The sequence below is a fragment of the Macaca mulatta genome, chromosome 8 (assembly GCF_049350105.2).
Source record: "Macaca mulatta isolate MMU2019108-1 chromosome 8, T2T-MMU8v2.0, whole genome shotgun sequence".
Taxonomy (NCBI): domain Eukaryota; kingdom Metazoa; phylum Chordata; class Mammalia; order Primates; family Cercopithecidae; genus Macaca; species Macaca mulatta.
Genome location: NC_133413.1, coordinates 71,315,796 through 71,330,495, shown reverse-complemented (window position 1 = coordinate 71,330,495; position 14,700 = coordinate 71,315,796). Strand labels below are relative to the sequence as shown.

The 14,700-nt window shown below is 45.3% G+C and overlaps 1 protein-coding gene across 6 annotated transcripts in view; it reads right to left on the bottom strand.

The window, feature by feature from the left end:
- CHD7 (chromodomain helicase DNA binding protein 7) overlaps positions 1 to 7,195 on the bottom strand; it is a 188,677-nt gene extending 181,482 nt beyond the window's left edge. For 4 of the 6 annotated variants that reach the window (XM_015145419.3, XM_015145423.3, XM_015145422.3 and 1 more), the window contains exon 1: positions 6,752 to 7,195. The gene's annotated coding sequence lies outside the window, so the exon portion shown is untranslated. The remainder of the gene's footprint in view (positions 1 to 6,751) is intronic. The other 2 variants (XM_077943647.1, XM_077943649.1) reach the window with 2 other exon arrangements.
- Positions 7,196 to 14,700: the final 7,505 nt, after the last annotated feature.

Below are 14,700 nucleotides of genomic sequence, written 5' to 3'. Positions count from 1 at the left end.
TTTATAATTTATCTTATATAATATTAAAGTCAGCAATACAGAAGCTTTTCTGGGTGTAACAGCATCGCTCATTTGCCACCAGTAACCATGCTGTACAATCTACTTTTTATAATAATTGAACAAAGTAACTTTGAAGGTAATTTACTTATTAAATTGGTTTATACATATACTCCACTAAAAACCAGGTAAGTATTCTGATCAACACTGGTATTCTTCTCCACATTTATTTAAATAATGTATTCACTCCTACCTTGCCTCTGTATGACTACAACCATCTTCTAAAATACAACTCTCTCCGAGGGAGACTGCAGCCCTGAGAACATGGGGGACCTGCCAGCCACATATCGGGAACCCAAAGACCTTGCCCTAATATGTGACTAGCAACAGAAAGCAGCCTCCATAAGCGGAGATATAGAAGAAGAAAATGTGCCAAGGTCTGGTTACCACAGGATTCTATGCTTAACCTGGAATGAGCAAACTCCTACAAAGTGCTATGTATCAGGCAAGTAACAAGCAAAGTGCTATGTGTTCAGCAAGTAAAGCTTCCCTCCCATCTCCCATTTCACTGAACCCATTCACATTCCTTGATGGACTCCCCACATGCCAATATCTTTTGGTTAAAGCTAGCAGATTTTTTTTTTTTAAGTTCTGGAATGTCACTAGCAATGCAAAGGATAAAATAATGTTATCATGGTCCATTATCAGCTACCGCAATCATATGCTACAAGAACTCATGAGCTTCCTTCTCAAATCTTCAGCAAAGCTGATTCCTGCCTCTGTGAATAGCATCAGCAGCCAACCAGCCAAGCAGGGAACACGCTAGAAACCTATATGCCCTGAGATCTCCCTCTTGAAAGCGCATCTATCCCCAAGTCCTGTTCATTCAAACTGTTAAACATCTCTCAAATCTGTCCATTTCTCTCCATTCCCATGGCCACCACCAATGTAGTCCAAATCATTGTCATTTCCTCATCCCACAGACCACAACAAAAGCAGGCAGGACATTGTCTCCAACCTATTGTCCTCTCTGCACCCACCAATTCAATCTTCTTCAAAACACAACTCTGCTTGTGTCAAACACTGCTTAATATTCATCAGTGGTTCCTACTGCTTTTTTCAAAAATCCCAAATTCGATATCCTGAAAGCCCTGACCAAGTTGGATACTGCCTACCTCGAGTCTCATCTTGCAGTTCTCTGAATGCCTCAAACACACAGCCTCCCTGCAGGTGAGGGGCACTGCCTGAAGTGCCCTCACCCCTTCTTCTACCATCATTCAGATGGCAATGCTAAAGCCACTTCCTAAGGGGTAATACCCCACCCAACTGACCGAATCCCCAAGTCCCAAGCTCTCATTCCTCCTGGCACCCACTGCATCACACTTATGACCTTAAGGTAGCCCGTTTTTGTGTGAGTTTACCATGTCCTCTCATGTCATCACTATATTGCCAATTCATAGCATTGCATCTTTCAGGTAGCAGGTACCCAACAAACAGCTGAATCAATGAGCAAAACCACAGATGAAACAGGAAGACTAATCACAGTCCAGATTCTGTGTCCATGAAAGCCAATCCTGACGTGCACAGAGGAAGCAAGGCTCAAAGGGTCACTTTAAAAAGTGCCTTAGATTCCACATTAGCATAAACAAACAAGCCTGAGAGTGAACCAGCCTTTACTGCCAAGTTATGTTTCCTCATAAATATCTACATTATTTTTTACTTTTAAAAAGACATTTCTAAGTTTCAAAGTAAAAGCAGAACAGAAACCCCCAAAAAATCCTCCTCTGAAAAAACAATCACGTTTGCAGTCAGTCACCTAACATTAGTTAAAAAGCAACAGGAATCTAGTTATGGTGATCAATACATGCATCTAAAGTGAAAACAGTTACCAAATCTTGAAGTAATTATCTCTGCATTTTTCTAACTGGATAATCATAGTTTAAAAAATAAAACCTCCAAAAACAGAAGCAAATTATTGTTGGTTTAGGAACACCTTTAAGAGCTATGTTGTCCTATGCTGTAGGATTCTAAAGCCAGAAGGTACCTTTGAGTCAGAACATGAGCAAGAGCTGTACTCTTACAGAGCCAACAAAGACAAGGCCAGCATCCCTCCTGCACCGGCACCATGCTAGGCACTAGGAAGACAACTGTAACTGAGATAAGCTCTGCAACGGTAGGTGGCCAGTCAGAGGCAGTTCATTTAATTAATCTCTCTGGGCTTTACTTCCTTAATCTGTAAAATGAGAAAGTTCAACTAGCTCTCTAAGGTCCTCACACTCTAAATATCCAATGATTCTCTAATGAGTATAAAATGAATTTTTATTTGACAATATCATTACAACTTCCTGTTTCTATTTCTTTTTTATCATGCAGATGTGATTTCATTTCAAATTTTTAATATATTGATAAAAGTAAAATACGGACACATAGTCAGTGTTTTAAATTACCTTCCCAGTTCTTAACAACCACCATAATCAGCTATGGACTTCTGCCATCACTGCAACCTGAGTGATACCCAAATTGAAATAAATCATTCTGTCTTTGTATTTTTTGTAGAAAAACCAAGTGATTATTGATTTTCAATTTCTTTTCTATTTTAAAATCATTCACCTTTGAATGTCAACAATTTTTTTAAGACTAAATAAAGTTTTATAGATAAAGGGGAAAATTGTATCTCCTGAACTAATGAAACTATAGTGGTTCTGGAAATCTGTCTAGAAAAATGCCAAATTCTGAATTTCCAATCGCATGAAAAGAATGTATTTTTTTTAAGATACACAAATATGACCACATGGGTGACCAAGACAACTGAAAGGGTCCCATAGAGCCAATATATTCCTGACATCATCTTAGTATCACCTAAGATGTTCCTTCTCCACCCTTTTCGGTGAATTTAGCTATGTGACTATGTGCTTACTACTTATATGTAGAAATCATTTGCTGAAAAAGAATCACTGTCTTACAAAGTTGAAGTTTTAAGAGCCATTTGCTCAGACCTGACTAAACATTTTTATTCTTGTAATGCCATATTTATATTAGATGTTTCTAAGATGGCCATGGTGTCTGCTATCAAACCCAAAAGGTTGTATTTAGTTAATGAAAGATGAAAGATATCTATTACTTATAAGTTTTTCTTAAAAATCAAATGTGAATATTTGTTTACCTATAGAACTCTCTATGAGAGACAGTACACTCCCTGAGGGAAAGTACTGCCTTTTATTGTTTTAACCATGGAAAGCTTGCCGAGGTTTGCTGAATCAAAATTAACTAAAGGCATAGTGACTGTGTGGCAAGCAAACTTTTTCAAGCATGTGGAACACAATGCTGTAATATTAGGTTTGAGAGAACTACACTAACTCGGCACTTACATTGCTTTTATGGGTTACACAGCAGGCACGCAGAAGCATTTACAATGTATTCTCTCATAACAAAATATTCCTGCTATTTTGACCTAACTGCTTAAAAACTATAACGTTACTGACTTCGCATCTGTATGAAGAAACGGTTGTAATATTTCCTTGATGTTACTGTATTATAAAGGAACTCTTCATGGTATTCATTTTAACTCAATAAAAGTAAGGCTAACCTAAAAGACTCATTATGAAAAAAGTTTGGGAAATGTTTCTGTAAGTCGAACTGATGAAAAACTAGACCAAATACTGGCGAATCTATGAAAGTACTATTTTAAAACTAAGTTACTGAATACATTGTTATAAATTTGACTTCTGTATTTTCAACTTGGGAAAAAAAGTTAATTATTTCCTCGAAAGAGGAAAATAATATTTGGGTTTTTAAATATCACCTCTACAACCATTCCATCATTCCTCTATTCTGCCTTCTATGTTAAGACATACAAAAGAAAGTAATTTTTTTAAAAAAACTAATTTAAAACTAAGGCCATTGATTAAATGAATATAACAATTTAAAATTCATATACCAGTCTTTTAAAAGTATAATTTATTTCTTATCTGAAAACTCATTTGAATCTCGAAAGCATAAACCCAGGATACAATTCATCATGGTTCAATTTAGTGACTCGCACAGGAGAAAAAATTAGAAAATATAAAGAGAATAAAACCCACAGTGCTAGAAAACAATCCCAATTCTTGAGTGCCAAGATGAGGAAATTCACCTGTTACAAGCCTGACAAAAATTCATTATGTCCTTTTATTAGCAGATTACCAAAAAAGAGAAAATGCCAGATTTCCACTATTGGGCAAAATAAGAAAATTTACCTTCCGAAATTTGCTAGCAACTCAAGCCCTTACCCATTTCCAAATTATTTTACTTTATAACTTTTTTCCACAAGACAGATTTTTCAGGGAAAATAAACTTTTCCTGAGCAAACTGGAAGACATAAAATGTCTCCTACTTATCACCTAGAAAGGCAAACCAAGTCCTACTCCATGCCCCAAGCATCTAGCTTTCAGCCTCTTTATTATCATTGTCAATGAATGGGCCCCAGTCAAATGAAAGCTGCCATTTTAGGGTAAAGACTGGAGGGCTTCTGTTGTGCAACAGCAAGACAAAAACACTGCGCGACAGATGTACTCTGGGGGCTGGGAGAAGGATTCAACTTTGTAAAATCACTGCTCAAGTTATTTCTGAAATAGGAATTACCTAGTACTTAGACATTACTGCAATCTAAACGTAATTATAACTGGGATAAATCAGGTACCAATGCTGCTAAGGTCACAGTCACTAAGATATTTTTTGACATCGTTAGACAAGATCAGTGAAGAAATGAAGACACGTATTTTGTTTCCTCTTTGCTACGTATACTGAGTACTCCCTCCCTTACCGAAAGAGAATTGGGGTGAAATAACACTCAACCCTTTAGAAAGGTATCGCCCACTGCAAAGACGGCTTAAATTAAAATTTTTAGAAAATAAAAAATTAGGGCCTCACGAAATCCTTTAAAAATAAATTAAGACATGTAATGTATTCCAGAAATTAAGCCCCCAAAAGAGACACTTTTTAAGATAACTTATTTAAATCGATTGCTAGATAATATACAATGGGAAACTAAAAAGTATACTTAGCAAGTGGAGCGCTGGATAGTGTATCTAATTCTAGCAATTCAAAAGGAAACTCTCTCCATGTGGGTTGCTACTTTTCTTTTGTCCATTGTCTGTTCAGAAGAGGGGGAAAAAAACTAGTTTAAACCAAGGCGTGAACAGTCTCTAAAAGTGACCTCCAGGAAAAGAGTCCGACCCATAGCAGGAGCACTCTCCGCGCCGCTCGCTCCACGGGGGCGCTCACAAAGCGGGCGGCCGGCCGGGAGTTTGGGGTGCGCTCCCACGGCTCCGGGCTCCTCGAGGCAGAGCCATCCGGAGAAAGGCGGCTCGGTAATGATGGCTGCTCGGGGCCGGCGGCTCCTTCCCCAGAGCCTCCCGACCAGCGCCCCCACCCCCGCCCGGGATCCGCCGCCACCCCCCTCCCCCGCGACCTCGCCAGCCCCGCGCCGCCGCGCCCGCCCAGCACCGCAGCCCAGCCGGTGCCCGCGCCCCCGCCCGAGCCCCGCGCCCCCAGCGAGCCCAATCCCCGGTGCGAACCAAACAAACAACGCGTTCCCCACCGCCCTCCTTTCCTCTCCCCGCTGACCGCTTGGCCTCCAGCCACCTCGGCCGTTCACGCTCCAAGCCGCGGCTCTCCGCGAGGGCAGAGCGCACCCGGGTCACCTCGGGGGCCACCTGGTGACCCCCCCCACCGGCGCTGACCCCCGGCGGGCTGGGGGGCGGGGGAGCCGAGTTGCGTTGGAGGTTAAAGTCGCTATTATGCAGCTGCCGCCGCCGGCGGCCCGGCCAGCTCAGCAAGGTGGGGTCCCCTCCTTGCCGCGCCTCCCGGCGCTCGCCCCGGCCCCGCTCCCTTTCTTCTCCTCCTCGCGCACTTAGGAGCCGCCGGGGAGCCCCAAGAGCCCCCAACTCCGGGCTCGCAACTCCGCGCCCGCGCCCGGCACTGGCTGGGCTCGGGACGCCTCCCGCGCCGCGTGTTCGCGCTGCCCCCGCCCCACGCGGCGCCCCGCGCACTTTCCCCGCCGCCGACCCACCACGGTCGGTGGCGGTCCCCGCGCGGGCTGGCGCCGCCGCGCCGGGAGGGACGCACTTTGTTCGCGCCGGTGCGGCCGCCGCTCCCGGCAAGCGCGGCGTGGTCGGTCCGGAGCGGGGGGCGGGGGCGGGAGGCGGGGGTCGCCGCCGTCCCCGAGCCGCCGCCGCCGCTGCTCAGCCGCCCCGCGCCCGCGCGCCCATCGCCCGCTCGCACTTGAGTTGGAGCCCAACTTTTCCTCCTTCCTTTTTCTCTCGAATGGAGCCGGCAACTCGTGCTCGGCGCCGGCGGGAGGAAACGCGCTCGCGCTCCCCCGCGCGCAGACACGCTCCCTCCTGTCCCCCGTACCCCCCCCCACGCCGGCAGCACAACAAAAAGCCATTTACATGCGAGGAAGTGACCCTCGGCCACACCGCGCGCCCCCGCCGCCGCCGGCCCCGCGGACGCAGGCAAAAGTTGGGGCGCCGGGCGGCGCTCGGGGCGCGGGTTCGGGCCCCGCGGGCGGCGACGCCGGCGACACCGCGCGGGCGGCGCTGCGCTCCTGCGCTGGCCCCGGCCCCCTCCCGCCCTCGCCCCTCGCCCCTAGCCCCGCACACGCCCAACTCCTCGATCCCAACTCCTCGCGCGGCCCCGGCCCCGGCCCGGAGCGATTTCCTGCCGCCGCCGCCGCCGCCCCTCCCGGGGGCGCAGGGTGAACTCTCGCGCTTACCGGGTCGGTCGGGCTCCTCCGCTGCCTAGTGCCGAGGGGAAAACAAAACGCAGAGCGGGCTCCGGAGTTGGCTCGGCAGCTGCGGCCAGGGGGCTGAATCCACGGGCACGGAGTTGGCCGGGGGCGAACGGGGGCTCTGGTGAGTTTCAGGGTCTCCGGGTCCCCGGGCCGCCTCCTCCGCGGCGCTCCTTTGTGTAATTTCACTCGATTCAAGTTTAATCCGATAGTTCCCGAGCACGAGCGCGTCCGCACCACCACGGCTCAACCCCCGCGCCGCCGCCGCTGCCGCCGCCGCTGCCGCCGCCGCCGCCGCCGCGGCCCCAGCACGCCAGCGCCTGCGCGCGTCCGGCACGCCGCGCGCACCCGAGACCGCGGGGCCGCGCGCGCCCGCCGCCGGCTCCCTCCGGGCCGGGCCGCGCCGCGCCCGCGCCCGCGCGCCGCCACCTGACGTCAGGCGCGCCTGGCATAATTTATGCAAGAATTCGGCCGGGGTGGCGGAGGCCGAGGGAGAGGCCGAGAGAAAGGGGGCGGCGCGGAGCTGCAGGGCCGCGGGCCGCGGGCCGCAAGGGCGGGCCGGGCGCCACTTCCCGTCCCCGGGCGGGCGCCGGCGCTGCAGGCGGGTCCGCCGGCCGGTGCGCCGCTGCCCCGCAGCCTTCCTTGCCCAGCTGCTCGGAGCGCTCGGCCGCGGAGCCCAGGCGCGGGCAGGAGGGGCTGCTGCCACGTCTCCCGCGCAGCACCTTCCCGGAGCCGGGTGCGCCGCCCCGGGGCAGGAAGCGGGGCTCCTCGCCGGCTGCGACCCTCCTGGCCGCGGCGAAGGGTTTCCAACGCTGCGCGGCCGGCGGCGGCCGGAGGTGTCTGGCCGTCTCTGCAGTAATTATCCTTCAACTTGAAATTATTTTCCCACATGAAATTATTCGGAATGGACACGTTCCATTCCAGATGGGTTCGTGCCTGCTTCTCCACATCGCTTTTCCCATCTCTTCGTGGATAGGACACTGGATCCACTACTTAATCAAAAAGTTTAACTAGATGGCATTGATTTTGTCAAATTTGTTACCATACCAAAAAAGAGGGAAAGCAGAGAGCGCAATGATTATGAAACAAAGAAATAGGATGCATGCTCATTATTAAACGTGTCGGGACTAGAATGTTTTACTCATTCTTTGGCCAAAATGGCACTTGTATATGATTGCATAGTCTTAAAAATCCGAGCCTCTTATTCCATTTCTCTTCCCGGTACAAAATGAATATTAAACCTGAAGAAAAAAACATTTTTTATTAATTTTTATTTTAGGAGACAGATTTACAAACATGGATTAAGCCTCTTCTATCTGCAAAATACGGAGCTATGTGTTTAAACCATCAATTGTAAACTTTAAGATAATTTTATTAGGTTAAAGATTGCACTTATTTTTAAATCAAGAAAGGAACTCATATCAACCAAAGATTGTCCTATGGCAGGTACAGACTGAATGGTTATTACTGGACTCCAAAATAAACTGAGAAAATAGCAAAACTGTGTAAAATGTACTAATCTCACTCACTGTTTGATGGTTACACTACCTGTAGTGCTAAGCCTGTAATCACAATATTGTCATTTGGACAAAAGATTAATCAAAACTATCTCATTATGTAACTACTACAACTATTCAGTAAGTTTGATTATCCTAGACTTAATCACTAAGACATTTATTTTCTGATTTTAGTAATAATTTTATAAATGTCACATTGTATTGTAGTTTGTTAAATGCACTGCTTTTAGCTTGCTTTCATCATATACTTGAGTTTTGTTCTAAAAGAAATGTTTTAATGTTTAAGGAGCTTATAGATAATCAAAAAGAAGATAGAAGACAGTACAGAAAGAATTCTGACATTTAAAAAGTTGAAAACACTAAAATCAACTTCCATCTGTTTTAAACCGGGTATCACAAACAAAGAATCACAATTCTGAGGTTAGACTACTGTTTCCACTAAGTTTATATTTCCCAATGAAAGCATATGAAAGGTGCTTTAGGGGTGTATGGGGTGGGGGGTTAAAAACAGGACACAATGTCTAGAAAAAAATCACTAGTACTTGACTATATTAGAATACATTTTTAAAATAATGTGCTGTAAAAAAATTATGTCTTATCTTTTACAGTGTGCCACAGCTCCATGGCAGATGTGCATTTATTTCAAGGCAATTCACAGGAGAAAAAAACGTGACATCTACATATAGTAAAATTACAATATTACAAATAACTTGTTATCAACAAATAGTGCCTATGAGGAGATTCCCTGTGCTCTTGTACATTTAACTCGAAAGCTAGGAAACTTCCTTTTAAAATATACCAGCGCCAATGTAAAAACAGTCCTACAGAATGTAAGTCCTCTGACTTATAGTCTATAGTCTACTTATCCTGATCACTGCCCTGAGCCATCATGAAGTCTCTAAGCTTTTAGATGTTGTGGTGGTGTGGAACGTAAGGGGCCTTAAAAAGTAGAAGCCCTCAGGGGCAAACTCCTAGGCAGATCTGGCCTACCTAAATCATACTTCTCACCACACCACCATCACCTCCGCACCCCCCTCCCCCCCCCCCCCCCCCCCCCCGCATTCCCCTTTAGGCTGAGATGTTTTTTCTCCATTTGCTTCACTATTGAAGTTTTCCCAATGAGAGTAATTTGAATTCACAAGCTTTCCCTTTAAGTATGCAAATACCTTAGGGTGAGATAAGGGGCTACTGGTCTTTCACAGATGATTGTAAATTGGTTCAATGGGTTGCTTTCCTCCCAACACCTAGCCAGGCTAACAAATTTAGAGACTTAGCCATTCATTCAACTTCGAGTGCCTAAGAGGTTCCAGGATTGGTTCTAGGTACTGGAGATATAGTAGTGAACAAAACAGACAATATGTCCTGCCCTCGTAGAGTTTACAATCTAGTGGATTGGTAGCTTTGATTTGGTGATAAGAGAATGGTAATTTTAGAGTCTGAGCCGTGGAGGAATAGGACAGGCCTGAGTTCCTTGTAGCCAGAGGGCAGTGGAAAGGTACCAAGGACCTGGGAAGGAGGGCATTGAAGAATGGAGTGGGCCAAGCAGAAAGCAATTGAGAAAAATTCCAAAGAAAACATGACCTACTACAAAAAGGTTGTCTAGGCCCTAGGACATGAATAGAAGTAGTCTATTTGAAGAGCTCAGACTTAATACTGAATTCCACAGACAAATAAATATCTCTGGAAAAATAGCCCAGAATGTATCCACCTATAATACTTGGTGTGGGGGAGGTAATGTGCGCATCTAAAATAACTGAAAAAACACTCCAACTTCTCAAACACTTAAAAGTCAAGTCCTATCTATATTAAATGTTTCCAACTTTAAAATATTATGTAAATTACACTAATTCCAGTGTTGAGGGCATCCTTCAATACATTTTTGGAACTCATCTTTTGAAATTGTGTTCAGAACCAATTTGCAAGTACTGGAAAATAACTCTCTTTACCACCATATATTTTTCCCGCTCTAAAAACTATTATTCTTCTTCGTTCACCAAATTTACATCCAAATGACTTTGGCTAGCTCCAAACAATATATTTTGCCTCTAAATGATGAAGGTTTACTGCCATTGAAGATACATAAAAAATTAAAATATAGATATAGGGAGGAGTATAAATGCTGAAGAAAGCAGCAAAAAGAAAAGTCTAAAAAAATTTTTCTGCTTCACTGGGATAATGGCATAATCCTCCTCTGTAATTTTTCTTTTTTTTTTTTTTTTTTTTTGAGATGGAGTCTCGCTCTGTCGCCCAGGCTGGAGTGCAGTGGCGCAATCTCGGCTCACTGCAAGCTCCGTCTCCCGGGTTCACGTGATTCTCCTGCCTCAGCCTCCCAAGTAGCTGGGACCACAGGCACCTGCCACCACACCAGGATAATTTTTTTTTTATTATTCTTGTATTTTTAGAAGAGACGGGGTTTCACCATGTTAGCCAGAATGGTCTCCATCTCCTGACCTCATGATCCACCCATCTCGGCCTCCCAAAGTGCTAGGATTACAGACGTGAGCCACCACGCCCGACCTGTAATTTTTTCATGAAGAAGCTGGCCAGGCGCGGTGGCTCATGCCTGTAATCCCAGCACTTCGGGAGCTGAACTGGGTGGATCACTTGAGGTCAGGAGTTTGAGACCAGCCTAGCCCACATGGTGAAAACCTACCTCACTAAAAACACAAAGAAGTTAGCTGGGTGTGGTGGCAGTTGCCTGTAATGCCAGCTACTCTAGAGGCTGAGGCAGGAGAATCACTTGAACTGGAAGGTGGAGGCTGCAGTGAGCCAAGATCACACCATTGCACTCCAGCCAGGGCAACAAGAGCAAAACTCTGTCTCAAAAAGTAGTAATAATAAATAAAAATAAGAAAGAAGCTAGTTGGATATGTAAGTGCTGCTGTATTTGTTAGAAAATTGGTCACTTACCTTTTCATTAAAAAGTTCTATTATGAGGCCAGACACAGTGGCTCACAACTGTAATCCCAGCACTCTGGGAGGCCAAGGCGGAAGGGTCGCTTGAGCTCAGGAGTTTGAGACCAGCCTGGGCAACATAGTGAGACCTCGCCTCTATAAAAAATTAAAAATTAGCTAAGTGTGGTGGCCCATTCCGGTTGTAGTCCCAGCTACCTGGGAAGTTGAGGCAAGAGGATCACCTGAACCCAGGAGGTTGAGTCTGCAGTGAGCCAAGATCACACCACTACACTCCAGCCTGGGTGACAGAGCGATACTCCATCTTAAAAAAAACAAAAAAGTCTATAATTTCATATAGTCTAAAATTATAGTTGCCTATGTGATGTTGCCTTTTCCTTATTAGTTGTACTGCTTTAAAGTTTCTATTTATTTCCTCTTGTGCTAATTGAAGTGTACCTGGCTTTGGTTCCTCTTAAAAAAAAAACAAACAAAAAAACATTTCTTTGTTAGATTTCTGCTCCCAGGTTTTCAACATAGAGAGTATATGAGTATGAATCGATTCCATTATTTTTCAAAATATTTTCTTATACTATACTTGTAGTATCTTCCTGGACTATTTTATTTATTGGGTATATATGTTGTAAAACTTTTTAGTAATTGGCCCATAGTATAGTATCTTTTAATTAAGCAGATAGTATATTGATTGAAAAACTATTAGCTACAATTCCCATTTTATCTCTATTAGCCCAGAACACTGCTAGGAGCTTTTGCTGGCAATGGTCAAGGTTGGTAAGGTCAACATATCAGGTGAAAAGAAAACCACTATGGCTAGAACTTGGCCGTTGTTGGCTCCTAAACATAACATGTTCAGCTGAGTTTGAGCCATTCTTTCAGCAAACATTTGTTGAATGCTTACAGTGTGCCAGACTCTAAAATAGCATTGGAGACATGGTAAGGTCCTGTCCTCAAGGAGCTCATGCTGTGTGGCAGCATAAAGTAATAAGTGAGGCTGGGCGTGGTGGTGGCATGTGCCTGTAGTCCCAGCTACTGGAAAGCTGAGGTGGGAGGACCTGCATTCCTGAGTGCAGGAGTTTGAGGCCAGCCTGTGGGTCTCTAAAATATAAATATATACTCATTTTTAGAAGATTCCAGATTCATCTCCTGCATCAGAAAAAAAAAAAAAAAAAACAGGAAGTGATTTTTGCTACCTGGGACATCAGGGACAGCTTCCTAGAAGATGAGAGCCTTACATTGTGTCTTCAGTAAGCACAATAACTCATCAGAATAGAGAGGTTCATCAGAACAAGCAGGGGAAGAGGGATTCCCAAGAAGACAACAGTGGTTTCATAGCCCAATGAGTCCAGGCCACTGCAAGTGGATCTATTGGGAGTGGAACATGGAGGTTGAGCCAATCTTCCTCCACAATGTTCTCTGATCCTCTCAGGATGGGTTGGCTGTTCTTCCTTTGTTCTCCCAAGGATGCCCATCTTCATCGATACACACTTATGTTGAATTATAGTTAATTCTTATTCTATCTTACCATTGGTCTGTAAGCTTCTGGGGAACAATGACTGTGCCCTGTCTTTTCGTACCCCCAGGTCCCATAGAGCCTTCCATGTAGAAGGAACTCAGTAAACGCTTACACATTTGTTTAAGTGGCAGGGGTAAGGAGGTAGTAGATTAGACTAGATAAGTAGAAAGGTCCAAGGAGAGCTCTAGACTTCTCCCCAAAGGTTATGGACAGCCATTGGAGAGTCTTCATGTGAGAGAGTAACAGGTCAGATCTGTACTTCAAAATATCTCTCTGGTGGGGTGAAGAATGTGGAAAACTAGACTGGAAGCAGGGAGAAAAGTGAGGAAGACCTTCTAAGACAAGAAAAGGGAAGATATAAAAGCTACTGCCTATTTCTTTGCACTGTCTAGACTCAAGATTGTTACTAACTGCGTGTCGTGTGGGCTGACTTCTGATGAGAGAAGAGAAAACAGAAGCAAAGGCCCGCTCTGCCCTGTGGTAGAGGACGGCAGTGCTCTGTCTAGAGGGAGCAGTGATAGGGAGCTCTAGGGGCAACAGTTCTAAAGTGGCACTGCCTCCAACCTGGACTGTACCCCTTTGGCTCTTCTCCCCTCAGTTGCCAGTTCCAGTATTCTATAACTTGCTGTTACCCACCTTAATCTAAGTAATATTGGGCCACTCATTGTGTCCATTTCTAGTCTAATAAGTGGACATTTCTACTGCTAACTTAACTAATTATGAAATATTTTTACAAAGCATTTAAACTGAAAAAGTATAGTGTATGATTCACCAATGGTTATTGGCACTTACTGTGCATTGTACACTGTGCTGGGTGCTGTAAACACAATAATGAAGCAAACCCCACCCTGGAGGGGGCTCTGTGCATCTATTGGGGGGGCAGGAATTTAAGCATGTCTTTACAACTAAAATGTGTGCAATTGTGGTATTATTGGGTACAGTGATAGCTCAGAAGATGGGATGACTAAGTCTGAGCAGGAGAGGCTTCAACAGAGGAGATGACATTTAAACTGAGCCGAGCCTGGCCGGACTCTGCAGATGGCAGAGTGTGGGGAGGCCCACCAGGCAGGAAAGCCAGCAGAGACATGCATGGGACAGATGGGACAGCACCAGGTAGTGTCAGCACTGCAAGTAATTTGGCTCAGTTAGAGCACAGCACACACAGGGGGAAAAAGTGAAGATTGAAGGGACAAGTTAGAAAGGGTTTGTAGCATATGAAGAAATGTTTACCTTATCCTCTAGGTCATGAGGAGGCACAAAAAGATAGTGAGCAGGAAAACGATGGGAACAGAGAATCAAACCACAGGGTAGGTTGAGGGTGAGTAAACATCAGTGACATGCCCAGCACGTGATGGGGCCCTAGACCAGGGCAGCATTTGAGGTGGGAGAGATCAAGGAATAGATGTGAGAGATGTTTAGGTGATGTGTTTGGTAAGATTTGATGAATGGCTGAAGTTGGGAAGTGAATGAAAGGGAAGGGTGAAGATTCCCTTTTAGGTTTCCACCTGCCTTGCATCACTAACCAAGATAAGAAATGGAGGCGAGAGCAGCTTGTGGAAAAACACAGAGCTTTGGTGTGGGAATTCCTTTAGAGGCGGTTTGTGGAATATTCAAATAGGGATGTCTGTTAAGTAAAAAATGGGACCTTAGAAGGTTAATCTGGCCTGGAGATATAGGTGTAAGAATTATGAGGTATGAACAGTACTTAAGTCCACTGAAATGGATGGGATTGAGTGGGAACTCATGTGACAGGTGAGGAAATCAGGCTGATGACAGGGATCGTTTTTATTTTCTATTACTGTATATAGAACCACTCCAAAATTTACTGGCTTAAAACAAATTATGATTTATCTGGTGGGTTACCTGGGGGTTGCACTCAATTGAAAAAGCGGGAGTAGTTGAGCCTCTCTCTCTCTCTCTCTGCCTATCTCTATCTCTGTCTCTCTCCACTTGCTTTTTCATCTTGGTCATCCTGATGACATAGCAGTCTC